Source organism: Lolium rigidum, chromosome 1 (genome assembly GCF_022539505.1).
Source record: "Lolium rigidum isolate FL_2022 chromosome 1, APGP_CSIRO_Lrig_0.1, whole genome shotgun sequence".
Classification (NCBI taxonomy): Eukaryota; Viridiplantae; Streptophyta; class Magnoliopsida; order Poales; family Poaceae; genus Lolium; species Lolium rigidum.
The window spans coordinates 205323110-205341260 of NC_061508.1; the positions used below are offsets into that span (position 1 = coordinate 205323110).

General features: G+C 47.2%; 1 pseudogene; it reads left to right on the top strand.

Moving 5' to 3' along the window:
* The first annotated feature begins 5944 nt into the window (after nucleotides 1-5944).
* On the top strand, nucleotides 5945-10007 carry LOC124688493 (annotated as a pseudogene).
* Nucleotides 10008-18151: the final 8144 nt, after the last annotated feature.

An 18151-nucleotide genomic window follows, 5' to 3' on the forward strand; every position in this document is an offset into this window, starting at 1 on the left:
GGGATAGCATTCTCTACCGACAAGAGTCTTGACATCAATGGGTACAAACGGCATCATGCATTCAATGTACTTCTCCTTGATCCAAGAGTCATTGATGTGGGTGGCACCAACAAGCCGGAAGGAATCGACAACGGTGAGAAGTCTTCCATACATGACTTCATGATCTTCATCCGGCAACCTCATGAATCCTTCGGCTTTATTCCAAAGAGCATTATACATGTTCCTTCTCGTGCTCTCACTTCCAATGCAACTAGCGGCCAAACCATCCCAAGCTTCCTTGGCGGTGGTGAAATTCCGAACACGAGACAAATCCTTTATCCCCACACTAGTTTGAATCATGTGCAAGGCGGTGTTGTTGAGTTGACTATCAACCGCGTCTCTTCTAGTCAACTTGTCGGGGTTGTATGGCTTGAAGCCTTCCACGATGATTCTCCAAAGTTCATTAGAGACACTGCAAACATGAGAGCGAAACTCAAATTGCCAAGTATCGAAATTATCAACGGAAAACTTAGGTGGGTCGCCCCGAATGTTCATATGGGGATGGGGAACCGGTATATCGGGAGATAGAAAAGGTGGAGCTACTCGATTGTAGCTCTCACCTCCACTAGTGCCCCTAGGAGATGCAATGGGAGATTTGATAGTGTTTAAGTTATCACCTTCCACGGGTTTGGTAGAGAAGGGTAATGCCGAAGCATCTCCCTCTTATAACGCACCCGTGTCCTTTACCTCTACGATGGGAGCCTTGGGAGGGACCGAAGTCAAAAGCTCGGAAATCATCTTTTTCATGCTTTCCATTTGGGCTTCCATGGAGGACTTCCACGAATTGAAGTTTTCCATGGAGACCGTCTTAGCGGCCCCTTCCGAAGGCACCTCGTCCGTCATACTCTTAGGAGGTTAAGCCCGAAATAAGAGCCGAGGCTCTGATACCAATTGAAAGGATCGTATGCCGCACCTAGAGGGGGGTGAATAGGTGCTAACCAATTTTTAGTTCTTTTTCAATTTAGGCTTGACACAAAGGTAAATTCTCTAGATATGCAACTAAGTGAATTTACCTATATGACAAGATAAGCAACTAAGCAAGATATAGCTACACAATATAAGAGATCAAATAGGATAGAGGTAACCGAGAGTGGAGCACGCGATGACACGGAGATGATTCCCGTAATTCCCTTCCTTTGCAAGAAGTTACGTCTACGTTTGGAGGAGTGTGGTTGCTACGAAAGCCAAACCAACAGCCACGAAGGCTTCACTCAGATCTCCGGTGAGCAACGCCACGAAGGCCTAGCCCACTTCCACTAAGGGATTTCCTCGAGGCGGAAACCGGGCCTTTACAAGGTTCTTGGGGCACACATCCACAACTGAATTGGAGGCTCCCAAATATGTAACAATACAACAATCAACAACAACACATCAACACAAATCAACTAGGGAACCAAATAGGAACACTAGCATGAGATCCCTCAAACAAATGAGGGGGAAATGAAAAACGCTTCGGTGAGGATGTAGATCGGTGTCTTCTCCTTCGAATCTCCAAAGATCAAGAGCTTTGGTTGGGGGGAGGAAGGAGATCTTGCAAATCTTGTGTTCTTGAGTTGGCTCTAATGGTGGTGAAGCTTGGCAGATTTTTCTTGCAATGATTGAGCAAAGGAGGAAGGAAGAAGAAGAGGGGTATAAATACCCCTCCCCAAAATCCAGCCGTTGGGGCTTCCGGGGGGCCGGATATTCCGGCCCAAGTAAGGGCCGGATAATCCGCCCCCCCCCCCCCCCCGGATAATCCGGCCTCAGGTACAAAACCGGGAGAATGTCCGGCCAAATATCCGGCCTCTATCCAGACTTGCTTTTCTTCAGGTCCTTAGCCATTTTCGAGGGGGCCGGATATTTCGGAAATGTCCGGCCCGGATAATCTGACCTTGGGACAAAACCGGGACAATATCCGGGCAAATGTCCGGCCCATATCCAGAAGCATACTGAGCCACAAAACTTCAAATCCTTAGCCGAAAACTGGGGGCCGGATATTTTGGAAATATCCGGCCCGGATTATCCGGCCCGATGATCTTTTCTTCGCTTCTTTTTGACAGAACTGACCACATCCAACACACATAAAAATGTATCTATATAGTCCCTGTACCACGTAAACACACATTAGTGTATCACATACATTGACATCAAACACACAAAACATAATATGAGAGATGTTCTTTCAGTAGTTCCCCATTTGGTTGATGGGGGCTTGTCCATCCTTCAGTATGCCGATGACACCATTCTATTTATGAATGATGACTTGGAAAAGGCATGAAATCTGAAATTAATTCTTTCAGCATTCGAGGAGTTGTCATGTCTTAAGATTAATTTCCATAAAAGTAAATTGTTTTGTTCGATTAATTTTCATAAAAGTGAATTGTTTTGTTCGGTGAAGCCAAAGACGAAGCCAACCTATACGCTAAATTATTCGGCTGTGGGATTGGTTGTTTTTCAATCAGATATCTTGGCATTTTGATTCACTATCGGAGACTCACGTTGGCTGGATAGAATATTATTGAAGAAAGACTTCAAAAACGTCTAGTTGGAAAGGAAAATTACTATCCCTTGGAGAAAGATTAGTTCTCATGAATTCAGTACTTACAAATGTGGTACTGTATATGATTTCTTTCTTCCAGTTACCGAAAGGAGTCTTGCATAGATTGGACTATTTCCGATCAAGATTCTTTTGGCAAGGGGATAGTGAGAAGAAAAAATACCGGTTAACAAAATGGAGTGTTGTATGCCGTCCAAAAGATCAAGGTGGACTTGGTGTTCATGATCTTGAAATTAAAAACAGGGCATTGCTTGGTAAATGGCTGACCAGGTTGCTAACGGAGAATGGCTGCGAAAAAAGTATGTTGGTTCAAAGGCGATCTCTCAGGTTTGGAAACCAGGTGATTCACACTTTTGTGCTAGCATCATAGCAACTAAAAAACATATTTCCAATTTGGTTCTTTCTCCATTAAGAACGGGGCAGAGATACGATTCTGGGAGGATAGATGATTGTGAACAACCACTCTTCGCGAACAGTATCCAGCTTTGTACAGTATAGTTCGCCATAAAGGGGATACCTTGCAAAAGGTGATGGAATCTCCCCCCCCCTCTATGATGTTCAAACGTGATATTATTGGTCCCCGAGTAGATGCTTGGAACGAACTGCTTCAACGGTTAGATTCAATCTAGTTGGTTCACGGGACTGATGAATTCTGTTGGAGTCTCACCAAGAATGGTGTATTTTCGGTTAGCTCCATGTACAAAACATTATGTATACCAATCCAACCGGTCGTAAATAGAAGATGAAGATACCTCTCAAAACAAAGGTCTTTGCATGGTATCTTCGTCGAGGTGTGATTCTTACTAAAGATAGCCTTGTAAAACGCAACTGGCAGGGTTGTACGAAATGTGTGTTCTGTTATGAAAATGAGACAATAAAACACATTTTCTTCAATTGTCGGGTTGCTAGATCTATATGGTCAATCATTCAGATAGGTTCTACCTTATACCCACCTCATAACATTGCAAACATTTTTGGCAATTGGCTAAATGGGGTGGATTCTAGGTACAAAACGATTATCAAAGTGGGAGCGATTGCGGTAGCATGGTAATGACAAAAATTTCTCTATCATGCAGGTCATTTATCGGTGTACAACTTTGCTCCGTTCATGGTCGCCACTTCAGCGCTTGGAGGATCGCGACCTCTTTATGGAGATGTCTACACGTTGGAGAACACAACCACGAAGTTTATTTCCTAACATGGGTGGCTGCATAGTCGAAGGATTGAAGCCAGTTGAGTTGTACATCAGCTGGTGAATGGATCGTAGCGAACAAGATGGGGGGTGAATGGCGCTACACAATTTTTAATTCTTTTTCAATTTTTAGTGCAATGCGGTAGTAAAGGTGATAGCTTTGATGTTCGAGGTGATCCTAATATGATCCTAGGCTAGTGGAACAAGCAAAGGAACCAAGCATGATAGTAAAGATAAGGAGCGGGACATCCGGAGGGCGCGGAGACGAGGCGAGATTTGTTTCCCGCAGTTCCTCCCACAAAAGGGAGTACGCCTGCGTTGAGGAGGTGCTAGCCTCACACAAGAGGCTAGACAACCACACCACGAAGGAATGCCTCACCTTCTTCCTCGAGAGAGCTCCACAAAGGGGCTCCCCTTTCTCCACTAAGGCACCGGTCGAGGCGGTGGTTCATTCACAAGGTTGGGACGAGCTCCACAACACTAGGAAGCTCCCAACACCCTATGGGGCTAGCACAACTCCAAGCTAGCCTCCATAGGAGCACTTCCTCCAAGATCCCACAATAGGAACCCTAACAACAAGATCCACTAAGGACTAGATGGTATTGGTGAAATCTCTCTTGGTAGAACTATAGATCGGGGCCTCCTCCGCCACTCCACAAAGTTTGAGCAAGATTGATTGGGTAGGTGGGGAGCTCCTCAAGAATTAAGCTCAGCAACAATGGAGGAGGGAGAGAGAAGAGATTAAAATCGAGCTGGGGAAGAATGGGCCTTTTTATAGGTCCCCTCAAATCCAACCGTTATGTGCAGCCGCACGACCGGTACTACCGCTTGGGTAAGCGGTAGTACCGCTCTGGGTTCGAATGCGCTCCACAGATTCGCCACGTGGACTCACAGCGGTAGTACCGCTGGCGGTACCGCTCGTGGTACCGTAACGACCTCTGTGAGTCCCGGACTCCTCGCGGCACCTTGGCGGTACCAACGCGGTAGTGTCGTAACTTGTGTTACGGTACCTAAGCAGTACCAGGGCGGTACTACCGCTCATGGTACCGTAAAGGTACCGTAACACACTCTGTGGGACAATTCAGTGCAAATACTCTATGGAGCTACTGGTACCGGTAGTACCGGTCAGGCAGAAACTGCTGATTTCCTCTTTCCCTCTCCAGCCATGTCACCTCGCGATACACACACAAAACCAGAAAACCTATAAGCTACGCTTCAGTCCTCCGATCATGACGTGTTCAGCGAGGGCACCGTGCACTTGCAAATCTATCCAAGACAATCTATGCACACGGTTAAATTCATTCAAGTGTTGTTACCAAACACACAAAACACGGAGTATAGACTTTGCTCTTTCAGCTGGCTTTTTCCTATCGTTTTCGTCTTTGTTTTTGCTTGATACTAGACTCTTGAAAGGATGGATGTGTGCTTCCTAGTTATACAGAAGCTAGGTGTAATGTTTAATTTTTTTTAAATAATAAAGCACCTCTAATCGAAAAAAGCTGGTCCAGCTTCACTCTGCAAAGCAGTAAACCAAGCTTATTCGACCGTCTAGACTGACATGGCGACCTGGTGAGAGCGTACAAGTATCAACGAATGTACATGTTTAAATTTTCAATGTTTTGCACAGGCACAGCTGCAGCTGTAGGCAGCACAGAGCACGCTGGTCTGAGCTCCACACTCCTCAGACTAAGCTGTTTTGGTTGAACAGGAAGGTAGGTTTCAGGGCAGCATGGGCGAAAACTGGTAGCGATGGCAGCATGTGTTCTCACATATGTTCAATGCCTTCTACTGTATTTTTTTTTTCCTTTGAGGAAAACAAAAACTTGGCGCATCCATGCATTGACAGAGAAGGAAAAAAAAGTTAATGTACATGCATAGAGATAGGCAAACCACCGACGTACCAATACCTCCTCGGCCTCCTCGGCGTTGATTCAAGAGCCTTTCTACATCATCATCTTTCTGTTCTTGCTTCTTTGGCCAATTAGATTATCTCCTGTCCAAGCAACAAGCAGTCACACCTAAAAAAAGAGTAAAAGGCTATTCTCTTTGATGAGAATGGCTAGTCCATCCTAGTCTAGATGATGATATCCACGACCCAACATTTTCAAGCTTCCTGGAAATATCTCTCCTTGACTAATTCTCCAACTATACCTGAAGCTTCAAGTCGGAAAAGGACCCCAAATAAATTGCTTGACTAACTCTTCCCCGCCCCAGAGTCTTGCTGTGCGTCGTCCAAGGCAACTCATCCACTTCTTTGCTTCCATATCGAAACCCAGTTCCATAGTTCGTTACAGCAATGGATTCCCTTCCTATACACACAATCATCTCCCTCGTTTGTTGGTCATTTTGTTTATTGCCATTTTCTGCACCATCCGACAGCCGCCTTCTTCCTGGCAAGCCACTTTCTGCTGCCACTGACATCATCTCCGACGACGGCACTTTTTCCCTGGGATTCTTCTCCCTGTCCAGCTCCAGCACAAAACATTACTACGTCGGCATATGGTACAAGAACAAACACAGGGACAACGTTGTGTGGGTTGCCAACCGTGCCATGCCAATTGCTGATCCTTCTTCTGCAACACTTGCCTTGACCAACGGATCCAATCTCGCCTTGTCAGATACCAATGGCCATCTTCTCTGGATGACAAACATCAGCACCACGAGCAGTTCATCGCCAGAGACAACTGGTGGAGAAGCCACGCTTGGTAACAACGGGAATTTTATCCTCCGGTCATCACAGGGCATGATCTTATGGCAAAGCTTCGATTACCCGACCGACACTCTCCTTCCAGGCATGAACCTCAGAATCACCCACAAGGCGCATGCACTACAACGGCTCATCTCTTGGAGAAACCCCCAAGACCCATCACCGGCAACTTCTCGTACAGCGCAGACCCTGATGCGTTTCTGCAGCGTTTTATATGGAATGGGTCAAGACCATACCGGCGAAGTCCAGTATGGAGTAACTATTTGGTAGTCGGGCCGTACACCGAGAGTATCAAGTCCACACTTTACTTTACACTGCAACGTACAGATGATGAGGTCTACATTTCCTTTGGGCTACCAGTGCCAAGTGTGTCCTCATCAGTGCTAGTGTTAGTGAAGATGGACTACTCAGGCAAGGTAAGGATAATAATCTGGAATAGCAACATGTCCAAATGGACTGACCTGCAGTCAGAACCTAACCAAGAATGCAACAAATTTGGATCTTGTGGTCCATTTGGTTACTGTGATAACACACAGCTCATTGTGACGTGCAAGTGTCTTGATGGCTTTGAGCCAAACAACAAACAGGATTGGACCGCCAGCAGGTTTTCGCAGGGATGCCGCCGGATGGAAGCACTAGTATGTGATCAAGGAGATGACTTCTTAAAATTTTCAACCATGAAGGTTCCGGACAAGTTCTTATATGTCAAGAATAGAAGATTCGATGAATGCATAGCAGAATGTACCAGCAACTGCTCCTGCGCAGCGTATGCTTATGCCAATATGAGCATCAAGGCTATCAATGGGGATGAAACAAGGTGCCTATTATGGATGGGAGATTTGATTGACACAGAGAAGCTGATTGGACAAGGGGAAAACCTCTATATTCGGGTTAACAGATTGAGTGGAATAGTCTACTATTTGTGTTTCTCTGCTTCTCTTTGTAGATATACTCATCCATTTTGCGGGTCTAGTGGAGTTCTCATCTGTCCCCCTTAGTGCTATCTACAATGTCAGAGTACAAAGTACAAACAGGGTTTAGAAAATTAGTATCAGGCAAATATTAGAGGGTAATTAAATACTTGATAATAATGTCGTTATGACGGATCAGTTTGGCGCACAAGCATAGAATTGGAAGGTGCCTGTGGATACAATCTGGTTTATATGCAAAGACAATAGCTTATCCAATTGGAAGGTGCAGATTAGCAGCCACTAGATGCAGACTAGAATAATTAGCATGCAGGGGTTGGCAATAGTCCAAATCAAGCGTTACCGTTTTATAAAGTTAGTATGCAAAACACTTCAATCTGAATTATCATTCATAAAGGAACAAATTCTAATATATTTCAGACATCTGATGTGTTTGGAAACAAATGGTCAGCACAGTTCTTCCAAAGATAATATATCCAATCCAAGTCAATATGCACGAAGCGAGAGCGTCCTAATTCTTAACACTTAAAATTTTGAGTTCCTATGTATTTTATCTTTCTAGATGTTCCTTCATACATTCGAAGTCAATATACAAAATTTCAGACATATAGAAGGAAACCTTCACGTTCAGGCTTAAGTTGTCCAGACCATGTGTTTATATAGTATAAATAACTTGGGCATGTCAACCATCCCATCCAGTTCACAAAAACTTCTTCTGCAGGATTTTAAGTTCAAGTATGAAGCGATGTTTTGCGTATCAGAAATGCTACCATACTCGTGATGCAATTGTTTATGTGAGAAATAAATTGCCTCCCTGTTCAGACAATGCGTGTGTAATTCACCTTGTAATAAATTTGGCTTGTAAATTTAATTATTTCACAAGGAAACATGATTACTTTACATACTGAATTTTGGCAGATAAAAAGTGGAGTGGCAATGTAATGAAGATTGCATAGCCGGTTGTGTCAAAAGCAGAGGTAAAAAATTGTTCCCTATTTTTCTCAGTGTATTCTCCTTAAGCATGCTTCTGTATGCCAATGCTATTCCATATATTCATGTGCTGTGTTCCTTTTATCCGTTTAAGAAATTTACTAATGTTCCTGATAGGCAAACGAAGAAACAAGGAAATTTGGAAGAAGATGATGTCAGGAACTTCAAGTACTGCAGCTGAACTTCGTGATGGAAACTTAAAGTATCCTTTTATTAGCTTCAGAGAGATTGTACTCGCAACAAACAATTTCTCTAACTGTAACATGCTTGGACATGGAGGTTTTGGAAATGTTTACAAGGTAACGTGAATTCTTTTCGTATAGAACAACATAGTTGTATTTCTATCTTGTTGATATAAAGTACGTACTTGTCCAGGGGATATTAGGAGATGATGAAGAAATTGCTGTGAAAAGGCTTAGTAAGGGCCCTGGCCAGGGGGCACTGGAGTTCAGAAATGAAGTAAGACTCATTGCAAAGTTGCAACACCAAAACTTGGTTAGACTTCTCGGGTTCTGCATCCATGGAGATGAGAAACTATTGATATACGAATACTCAACTAACAAGAGTCTGGATACCTTCCTTTTCGGTACGTTCTGCTTACGCCTTGCCAAATTTTAGCAAGTAAAGAAATCAACCAGGATGACTGATGTTATCTCCCAGTTGATGCTATTGTTAGCAGATGCTACAAGAAAATCAATATTTGGTTGGCCAATAAGATTCGAAATAATCAAAGGGGTAGCTAGGGGGCTTCTTTATCTTCATCAAGATTCAAGGTTGAAGATAATTCACAGGGATCTCAAAGCAAGTAATATACTGCTAGATGCTGAAATGAGCCCTAAGATATCTGATTTTGGTATGGCGAGGATATTTGGCGGCAATCAGCAAGAAGGAAACACCAACCGCGTTGTTGGCACATAGTAAGTGATATAATGCATTACTGAACTATATATATTCTTCTTGTGCTTGAACAGAAAAATAAGTTCTGTGTCCATTAACTGGGACGTGTTTGAAACAGCGGTTACATGTCGCCAGAATATGCTTTGGAAGGTGTGTTTTCTAGCAAGTCTGATGCATATAGCTTTGGAGTTTTACTTCTAGAGATTGTGAGTGGCTCAAAGATCAGCTCTATGCACCTAAAAGCGGACTTCCCCAACATTATAGCCTATGTAAGTATTATGGCAAACCTATTTTCTCTAATAAAGTATAATAAGTATATGAACCTTGAAAGAGATAAATATGATGGATGCAGGCATGGAGCTTATGGAAGGATGGGAGCACAAAGGATTTTGTTGACTCATCAATTGTGGAGAGCTTTTCACTTAATGAAACTTCACGATGCATCCATATCGGAGTCTTGTGTGTTCAGAACAACCCAAATGCGCGGCCACTCATTTCATCAATCGTGTCCTTCCTGGAGAATGGAGATATATCACTTCCACATCCAAAACAGCCAATATATTTTGCAGAGAAGAACTATGAAACTGATGGAGCAGCACAGGATACTGCAAATAACATGAGAATTACAGTGCTAGAGGGGCGCTAGTACCTAGCAGTCTATTTTCTGCATATGCCCCTTTGTAGTTTTGACTATTATTTATAACCATATAAAGCATAAGATACTGGTATTTGATTTGGAGAATATGTAGCCCTATTCTAATGTACATAATGTATTTCAACTCCAGTAACTCCTGTAGCAAATGGAAGAATCTACTTTTCTTATCAAAGGCCCGTATTAGTGGCTGAGCTTCATGGAACAACAAACTAATCTGCACCGGCGTCCTGGAGGGCTATGAGTGCGTCTGAGTCGGCGTGGGTATCGCCGGCGGCCAGGGCCCGGCGTAGGCTGGCCTTACCGCCGCTCCGATCGGCCCTCACGCCGGTGATCGGTTCTCCAGATTCGGGGTCCCGTTTCGATCCCATCTGCGACGTATCCGATGATGACGACGGGATCTCGATGGCCGAGGAGGTGGCGTGGTGCGGCCTAGAGGATGAACCGAGGGTCTTGCCCCTCCGCAAGGATGGTGATCTGGACGACGGTGAGCGGCTCGATGATTTTTGGGCTAACATTGGTTTTCCTACGAAGGTTTCCAGGACATGGGAAAGGAAGACGGCGGCAGTCCCTCCGCGTGCACAGCGTGCCAGGTCCTCGTCGCCATCCAGGTCCGTGAAGGTTTCGGGGGCAGGGAGAAAGGCGTCATCGTCGTCGCCGGTTTTTCGAGTGCCCAAGCCGTCGATGAAGCTGAAGGCTTGGCGAGGTCCGCTACCCCCCAAGCGGATCACGCCGCCTCCGGTCCTGGCGGATTTCTTTGTTGCTGCTCGTGGGACGGTGGCTGGGTGTGTGACAGGGGTTGATCTTGCGCCGCCGAGTCCAGTCCCTCCTGTTGTCGCGACGCCGACGGAGATCGCCGTGTTGCCGGCGGCAGCGGCGACGTTTACGGCGGACATTCGGCCTCGTTTCAAACCAGTTGAGGCGGACGAGGCGGGAGGTGAATCTGTCGGTGGGTCGCAGCCCAGGTGGGCCTGGTTTGGGCGGGCCGTGAGAGCCATGCAGGAGGCGCCTCGTCTTTTGACGTGCGTGGATCGCTCGCGTTCAGGTCTGATCGCCAATTCGTCTTCGTCCCACGCCAGGATCCCCATCGCCGCCGCCTCTCGGTTTCGTACCGCCCGCGACGGTGCCTCTCCATCATCGCCGCCCTCCTCGACGCCACCAAGTTCTTCTCTGCCGTCAGGCTCTGTGCCGTCGCCATCAAGGTCTGCACCGACACCAAGTTCTTCATCGACGCCACCAAGGTCTACACCGACGCCGCCAAGTTCTGCATCGACGCCGTCTGAGCACCAGCGGTCCTTCGCGCAGGTTGTGGCCGGGGTCCCCGTGCGGGTGGAGATGGCCGGGCCTGCAAGGCCGTCCGCGCCTCCTGGGGCGCCAATGGCTGCGCCTGGTCCATCTCCGGCTGCGCCTGGAGTGGCTCCCCCGGTGGTTTCGGCGGCTGCTGCCGTTGGCCACGCTGCTGCAGCTGGCCAGTATTTGGGTCCCCCTGGCTTTCAGGGTTGGCCGGCTGGGATGCCCATGCCACAGGCGGCGCCGACCCATAGTTTGGTTGCACCACATCAGAGACCAGCACCTGGGTTCCGACCGCCAGTTCGCTTGCCGATACCTCAGATGCAATTTGTGCCGCAGCAACCTTTTCAGCAGTACCAAGGTCAGTTTCAGTATCCGGTGCCTGGGCAGCAGAGTATGGTGCAGCCAGCTGTTCAACAACCTGCGCATCAACAACCTCCGCCGCAGCCTGGGCAAGTGAAGAAGAGAAGGAAGAAGAAGAATGCCACTACTACAGGACAGTCTGGCTATCGCTTTGGGGCAACCTCGTGCCGCCTTTGGGGCAGCCGAGTGCAACCTATGGGACAGTCTGCGCCGATGACCATGGGTCAGTCGTCTTTGGTGGTGAACTCTGATGCCTCTTTGATTCCCATGCAGGCTCCTTCTGATGTCCCGGTTCCTATTGCTCCTGTGGCGAAGCAAAAGAAGGTGGGACGCTGTTGGAAGTGCGCCGTTAACACCCATGCAACAAAGGACTGTAAGGCTATCCATTACTGTTTGGTTTGTGATTCTGGGGCACACCCGACCATTCGGTGTCCAATCCTAAAGTTGCCAAGGCCTTTGAGTTTCTTTGTTGGTTGCGGTAATGATGCCACCCTTGATCTTCAGCTACCGGACTCTGTGTATAAGCCTCAGATCTGTTCTTCTGGTGCACCTACTGCTTTGGTGCAAGTGTCAGGGGAGGGGGTTGTCGCTGCAGAGGATATTCAGAGTCTTATGGCACGCATGTGTCCTGGGAATCCCACTTGGAAGTGGGAGGCGGTGCCCCATGGTGTTAATGCTTTTCTTATTGGTTTACCTACAGCTGATGATTTATCCAGGATAGATGGTATGCAGATGAGTGTGCCCAAGATTAAAGCTCAGGCTCTTGTTTCTTCATGGGTGCACCAGGATATTCAGCCTCTTTTCGTTATGAAGCCGGTTTGGGTGCACGTCGACGGCGTTCCTGATTCTGTCCGACACTTCTTGGGTCTTTGGGCTGTGGGTTCTCTTATTGGTACCACCCTTGATGTTGATTTGTTTTCCCTTCGGAGCCTGGGGATTATTCGTGTTCTTGTGGCTATGCGTGATCCTAAAGCTCTTGAGAAAGATAATGGCTGCATGGAGGTGATTGCACTTTTACAGCTTAATGGGTACAAGTTTCGCTTTCGTCGTGAGCCAGCGGAGTTTCAGCCAGATCCTCGTTTCCGCCCTTTCTTCTGGAAGGATGGAGGAGATGATGATGGGTCTCATGGTTTGGACGAGGAGAGTTTTGAGGATGGTAATGCGGACGCTGCGCCGGGGGCAGCTAGTATGGATGTGGACGGTCAGGCCCCGATTCATGCTGCTGGCAATTCATCGGTGCTGGCCGCGCAGGTGGCTTTGACTCCGTTCAACCATTCGCCGTTGACGGTCAGAGGGCGTGAGATTGTGGCTCGTGCTAGGGCGGAGTACCCTCACTTGGTCGCTACACCTCCGTCGTCTGCTCGGGCTTCCTCACCGTCCAGAGTTCGGACTTTTATGCAGGGTCGCACTCGCCCCACTTCTTCGACTGGTTCACGGGCCGCTTCACCGAGTACGCAGCGACAGACACCGCCTCCGTCTTCTACTTCGACACAGACGGAGGTTGTGCCGCAGCCGCAGTCGAGTCTGCAGCCACCTCTCTCGTCCACGCCTAGGCAGGACGTGATTGCGCGGCAGCCAGCCGCGGGGCCAGCTTGCGCGCGCCAGCCGGTCATCGAGCGGACGGCCACGTCGCCGCGTCAGGGCGCGTCGCCAGCATCTGTGCTGCGGCTGGCCTCGCAGCAGCCGGCCTCGTCGACCACTACGCTGCAGCAACAGGCAACGACGCCGTCGACGGTGCAGCTGCTGACCTTACAGCAGCCGTCCTCGCAGGACGTTGGAGCGGTGGGGCAGCAGCCACCGCTCCCTACCTCGGCGACACTGCAGCTGCCGGACTTGGGCAGTGAGGGACTGCATGCAGTCCCAGTCACGCCTGGGCAGCAGCCGGCCGCGGGCCTGAGCGCCCCGTCGCCGGGCGGAGGGCCTGGGGTGGCACCGTCCTCGCCACGTGCGCCTCAGGAGGAGGAGCAGGGCCGGTTGGGGAGGCGCCCCGGCCAGTCCCCTTTGCGGCGACGCAGCCGATCCCCGGCGCCCTCGACGCCTATGGGGGTTTCGCCGTCGCGGTCGGGTTCGGTGCAGGGGGCTTCACCGCCATCTACCCCTGCATCGAGATCTTCTTCACCAGCGTCAGGACGGTCTTCTTCACCACGCTCGTCTCCGCCTCCGCCAGCTGTCCCCGTTTTGCATCCTCCCCCCACTATTCCTCCACCAGTGGCGCAGCCGCCGGTGAGGAGGAGTGGGAGGTTTGCTACGACGGAGGATGGCGTGGAGGCTACGGATGAAGACGTCATGCAGAGGGCTATGCGGCGTAAGGCGGAAAAGAACCTCGACACGGCAGGTACAAGATTTTCATCCAAGTCCTTCACTTCTTTTTCTGATACTAGAATTTCTTCTAATTTGAGTAGTGTAGGTATATCTTTGGGTAGAGGTTCGGATGAGATTTTAGCTTCAGCTCATGTGTTGAGACAGACGGAGCTTGACCGTTTAACGGTTGCTCCAAATGGATCCACTGAGTTGGATACTTCCACTGTTGACGATGACGAAGATGATGGCATCCTAGATGGTCATCTTCTCTCGGCTTTAGTTGGGGGTGTGACAGAAGTTGATTTAGACCACTCCGAGCTTAGTTCAGTTTATGACCTCTCTGCCTCTGAACGTGGTTCTAGATCATCGGCTGGAAAGAAATCTCGTAGATATGGCAAAAAGTCTAAATCCAAAATAGTTTCTCGATGAACGGCATGTTTCGGAATAGCGAGAGGTCTTGGTGACTTGGCTAAGCATTCTCACATTGCCGATGGTTGTAGAGATTATGATTTAGATTTCATTGCTATATCGGAGACGGGTAGGCGAAATTTCACACAAAGTTTTCTCGACCGATTGTCAGGCGGAATTAACTTTCAGTGGTTTTCTCGCCCACCCCGTGGTAGATCCGGTGGCATTTTACTTGGCGTCCGTATTGATACCATGACTGTCTTAGCTAGTTCGATGGCGAGTACCACATTAAACTCGATATTCGGAATAAAGCAGTACGGGTTCAAGTGGACTTTGGTCGCTGTGTATGGTGCCGCTCAGGATGTTTTTAAGGCCGACTTTTTACGTGAGTTGGTAAATCTTACAAAAGATAATCCCTACCCGATTTTAATCGGAGGCGATTTTAATTTGTTGAGATTCCCTCACGAGAAAAGCAAAGGCCGCTTTGATGGACATTGGCCTTTTCTATTCAATGTTGTCATTGACGAGCCTTGATTTAAGGGAGGTGTTCATGTCCGGTCGACGATTTACTTGGGCCAACAGCTTGCTCGAACCCACCTACGAGAAACTAGATCGCGTGTTGATGGACACCGAATGGGAAAATAAATACCCTATGGTGTCTGTCCGTGCACTAGAACGTATTGTAAATCTGTTCGACCATGCCCCCATCCTTCTAACCACCGGGGAACCCCGCCCCGTGTGTAAGCGGCCGTTCAAATTTGAACTTGGTTGGTTACATAGGGATGGTTTTCATGATATGGTTAAGAAGGTTTGGGAGAGACCGGTCGGTGGCAGCTCTCCAATTATGAGATGGAACAATAAGATGCGATCATTACGCAAACATCTCGGTGGTTGGGCTGCCCATACGGCTGGTACTCTTAAAAAAGAGAAGGCTCGCTTATCAAAGGTCATTGATGAGCTTGAGGCTTTTGCGGAGGTTAGACCGTTGTCGACGCAGGAGATTGAACTCAAAAATCAATCAAATGCGCAGATGGCGAGTCTTCTTCGGGAGGAGGAACTCAAATGGTACCAGCGATCCAAAGCCCAGTTCATTTTAGAGGGAGATTCAAATACGCGATATTTCCATGCTTTAGCCAATGGAAGACATCGGAAAAAACGTATCCATTCTCTTACTCAAGATGAAGGGGTGATTGAAGGCCATGAGCAGCTCAAATCGTACATTACTAATTATTATAAAGGCTTGTTTGGTCCTCCGGAGGAAAGTACTTTCTCTCTTAATGAGGATTTAACGGCCGATATACCCCAAGTTTCCGTTGCGGAAAATGGTCTACTAACCGCACCTTATACTCGAGGAAGAGGTTCGAAGGCAGTTTTCCAAATGGAATGCAATAAAGCACCGGGTCTCGATGGTTTCCCAGCTGAGTTTTATCAAACTTTCTGGGATACGATCAAATCGGACCTTCTAGAATTGTTCAGTGACCTACACTCTGGACAGCTAGAATTATTTCGTCTAAATTTTGGTGAAGTAATCTTGTTACCGAAAGTTAATGAGGCAGTAAAGGATTCAACAATATAGACCTATCTCGCCTATTAAATGTAAGTTTCAAGATTTTCACGAAAGTGGCCACCATTAGACTTAATACGGTCGCGGATCATGTTGTCCAGCCATCACAGACGGCCTTTATGCAAGGAAGAAACATCCTTGATGGAGTGGCGGTCTTGCATGAGACGGTACATGAGATGCATTCTAAGAAATTAAATGGGGTTATTTTGAAACTAGATTTTGAAAAGGCGTATGATAAAGTTAAGTGGTCGTTTCTACAACGAAACACTCGGGATGAAAGGTTTTTCTCCCGAGTGGCGCGCTCTGATAAATGATTTTGTGTATGGTGGTAGTGTCGCAATCCGGGTCAATGATGACACCGGTCACTATTTCCAAACACGAAAGGGGTTACGCCAAGGGGATCCGTTATCACCGATGTTGTTTAACATTGTAGCGGATATTCGGCTATACTTATAGAGCGGGCTAAGGCTGATGGCCAGATTGAAGGTGTGATTCCACATCTAGTTGATGGTGGCTTATCTATTCTTCAATACGCCGATGATACAATTCTATTTATGGATCATGATCTTGAAAAAGCTCAAAACTTGAAATTAATCTTGGCGGCCTTTGAGCAATTGTCAGGATTGAAAATCAATTTCCATAAGAGTGAATTGTTCTGCTTCGGTGATGCCCAAAATGATGCGACTCTGTACGCAGAGTTGTTTGGTTGTGGGCAAGGCCAATTTCCGATTCGTTATTTGGGTATTCCGATTCATTATCGGAGACTTACAATCGCGGAATGGAAATTAGTGGAAGAAAGACTACAAAAACGCCTTAGTAGCCGGAAAGGCAAGTTGCTGTCCCTAGGTGGAAGATTGATACTCATTAATTCGGTACTCACAAACATGGTACTCGTATATGTTATCATTTTTCATCTTACCAAAAGGAATTCTGCATAAACTCGATTATTATCGATCCGATTCTTTTGGCAAGGGGACAAGTGAGAAAAAGAAATATCGACCGGTTAAGTGGAGTATAGTTTGTAGTCCCAAAGACCAAGGTGGGCTTGGAGTTCATGATTTGGAAGTCAAGAATTCGGCCCTATTGGGAAAATGGCTGTTTAAGCTCCTCACCGAGGATGGGATTTGGCGGACTATCCTTCGGCGAAAGTATATCGGTTCGAAGACATTATCCCAAATGGTTTGGAAACCAGGGGATTCTCACTTCGGGCCGGGCTAATGGCGACTAAAAAATGAATTTTTTCGCCATGGCACTTTCTCAATCGAAATGGAGCACAAATACGTTTCGGGAAGATGCTTGGCTTGACAACGCACCCCTAAGTGAACGAGTATCCAGCTCTCGTATAGGATTGTTCGTCGTCAAGGTGATACCATTGCTATCGTAATGGCTACCTCACCCCCGAATGTGACGTTCGGACGGGTTTTACTTGGACAAAGACTTGCGGCATGGAATACCTTAATTCAACGGCTCGGGGATATTCAATTATCGGACGAACCGGACGAATTTAGATGGAACCTTCATGCCAACGGTGCTTTCTCTGTGAAATCTTTCTACAACGCGATCCTTCTTTCTGATCTACCGATTGATAATAATAAAAAGTTTTGGAAGATGAAGATACCATTAAAAATTAAAATTTTGGATGGTATCTTCGTCGAGGAGTAATCCTCACCAAAGATAATCTTGTTAAGCGTAATTGGCATGGAAGTACTGATGTGTTTTCGTCAACAGACGAAACAATCAAGCATTTGTTCTTCCAAAGGCCGGTTCGCGAGATCTATATGGTCGAATCATCCAAGTAGCGTCTACCCTGTATCCTCCGACCAGTTGTTGCCAATGTTTTTGGTAATTGGCTCCATGGGGTTGATTCAAGGTTTAAGTTGCTTCTTAGGGTGGGGGCGCTAGCGGTTATCCGGGCGCTTTGGCTATGTAGAAATGACAAGATTTTTAATGATAAAAATTGCTCTTTGTTGCAGGTCATCTACGGATGTACAGGTATTCTCCGTTCGTGGTTACCTCTTCAGCCGACCGGAGAACCGAGACCTGTTTACTGGAGGTCTGTACACGGTTGGAGGCTACGGCGAGGGATACTTTTTCCCAACATGGGTGGCAGCATAGTCTACGGATAGATGCCCCACCTATCTCTTAGGCGTTATATGTTTCATCTTGATGTGTATCTCGCCTAGTTTTTTGCTTTTATCACTTTCGAACCTGAGACAACATAAACGGCTGTGTGCATCCTGGTTATGCAGAGGCTGGATGTAATTGCTTATAGTAATGAAAGCA